Raw genomic sequence first — 2,642 nt, 5'->3', positions numbered from 1 at the left:
TCTCCAGAAAAGATCCTTCCCCACTGGCAGTCAGCTCTTAAATGGGTCTAGGAGAGGTGGAGCCAGGCTCCACCCCTTCCTGCAGCACAGGTGAATTGCCTTCACCTGTGCTCCCATGGCTGACTCATTGCTCTCCTTGGTGATCAATCAGAGGTTCAGGCCGTGATTCAGAAGTTCCCATAGAATATCCTAGAGTGATTCCGTCTATATCACTTATATATTGTTTTAGTAATTATTCTGATGGTTTAAAGATAATTTGAGTTTTGAATTTTTTTCGGTTTTGAGATTCCTTTTTTATTAAAAAAATAAATAAATGCAATAACAACCAAAGATAGCACCTGATGACAACTTCTGTATGCTAAAATGGCAGAGCTTTTCATACCGCTGACGTGTGTAATATGAGACTGAAATTAAGCAATAGAACTATTTAAATGTTTATTTTTATGGCATAGCTCTCTATTGCAAAATGTTGTCTGTCGAAAAAATAAAATGTTCACGTTGAGAATGTTTCTGGTGGGAAATTATCAGGCTTATTCAAACTCAAAACACAATGCTTAGTATTGATTTCTCTACAGTGCCATCTAAAGTCCTAAATTCTAAGTCATAGATGGGAATTCAGAGTCAGTTTCATTAGGGCCGACATTACCAGAATTAAGCATATGGACATAAGTAGGGAGAAGAAAGCATTTTAGAATGATCACTTTGATATTTCCAGATCAGAATTATCTTTAAAAAAAATGTATCTCTTGAGAGAAAATTAAAGTTTTATTATTTTGGATAAAAACATTACAGAATGTCAGAGTTTCCCACAGGATAAAATTTGGATTTCCAGCCAGCTCAGCAGCCACTTGTGTTCCCTGGAGCACAGTTGCCCTGGAGTCCTCAGCCTTTAGCAAGAACTCTCCTGGGAGACAAGAAGCCCTCTCATTAGCTAATACTGCTACAACTCTATTTTAATTACAGATTTTAATAGAAGAAGAGATATCAGCAACAGTGCAGCTTGCTTGCAAATATATAGAGTGAATATATTTTAGATTATGAAAAGATTAAATATAGAAAGGGGGAGGTTGGGAGGGGGAAATCAGGAACAGTTTCTTCTACTCTTCACACAGAGCAGTTAAACTACATATGCTACCCACAGTGTAAAATCTTGTCAAGTGTATTTACTGTCAAGCTGATTTTGAAATCATTTGACATTTGCCAAAGTGTAAGATCTTTTCCATTACTTCAATTCCATATCCGTATTGATCTGTATGATAGAAGATTCCTCATTTTAAACCAATATTCACCTTGCAAACAAGTTAAAAAATGTGACAAATCATAAAATAGCATTCAAGTTTAGGAAGAAACAAACAAAAGATTAATTTAAAGGCATAGGTCTACCTATTGACACCACCTCTGAATCCCAAAGATGGTCTTCCATTACCTCACCTTTTGATTCTCTTTCTGATGTTCAAATGAAATGAAAAGTTTTCTGGTTGCTTTTGTTTAATGAGACCTCTAAATTAGGAAATGGGTTTTTTGCTTTTCTGGTTACTGAGGATGTGCTGACAACCTTATACGCTAGTTCAATTCACATGCAGATACGTTGCAAAAGTTAACAGTTGTGACCTTAAAAGAGACTCTTAGATGGAATGGCATTTCCAGCTCTCTGCTCCTGAAATGTGGCAGAGTAATGAATGTAAGGTGTTCACGTGCTCACACTTCTCAATAACCATGGAATTAAAATCAAAAACAGCATTGCTGCAGATTGTGATGGATCCTTGGAGAATCTGTAACTTTTATACTTACAAATGTCATGCTTCAGGGTCTCTAGTTTCTCTGAGCACTGCTGTAGTTTTTCTGGGTGCTCCTCCCTTGGGCCAGACACCCTGTGACATCCATCACCAATCCAGCTGAAGTTTTGCAGCTCCGGAGTCTGCTACATATTGCACCAAATAGGAGCTCTCAGCAAGCCCGATGGGCTTTGGAATGTTCTAGTTTTCCTTTGGAAAGCAGTGGCTTTAAAAAACCAAGTATGATTCAGTGTCTGAGAAAGAAAGAATTACTGCCAAACCAAAGGATTTTGCAGTATAAAAAGCCTATACTCTATGTTTATGTAGTTTACATCCACTGCTATTTTAATGGGGGGTTGCAAAGGCTTTCCATAGCTTATTCAGTCTCAGTTCCAGGATGAAACTGGTGGTTATTGGTCTGCACACGGGCAATCTTGCTTTTGCCTTCCTTTTGTTCACAAACTGCTGTGCCTGCTTGCCCTTGTCTTTTCCTCTAGAAAAATAAAATCCGTAATTTGTCAAACTGTCCCCCAAATAGTATGTTTTCTTACATAATCTTCTAGGCAAATACAGTGTGTTTTGCTCTTGATTAAAGGTGCAAAGATCTTCATTACACTCTTAAAGAAAATACAGGCATATTTTTAAGCATTCGTACTGTGGTATGTATTTTTAATATTCAAACACAACTGCTCTATTTTCAATCTGTTTGTTTAGGTACCCTGCACTGTTCAAAGACACTCTGCAAGCACAGAAATTAGCTGAGCTTTCACAAGCTGTTAGACTGTATCAGATGGTCTCTAATGTGCTAAGCCATATTAGAGGCAGGTCATGGAGACTTGAAAGCCCACCCCACTGGCATCAAGCTGG

The sequence above is a fragment of the Meleagris gallopavo genome, chromosome 3, assembly GCF_000146605.3.
Source record: "Meleagris gallopavo isolate NT-WF06-2002-E0010 breed Aviagen turkey brand Nicholas breeding stock chromosome 3, Turkey_5.1, whole genome shotgun sequence".
Classification (NCBI taxonomy): domain Eukaryota; kingdom Metazoa; phylum Chordata; class Aves; order Galliformes; family Phasianidae; genus Meleagris; species Meleagris gallopavo.
Note: the sequence above shows the minus strand (reverse complement) of the source record.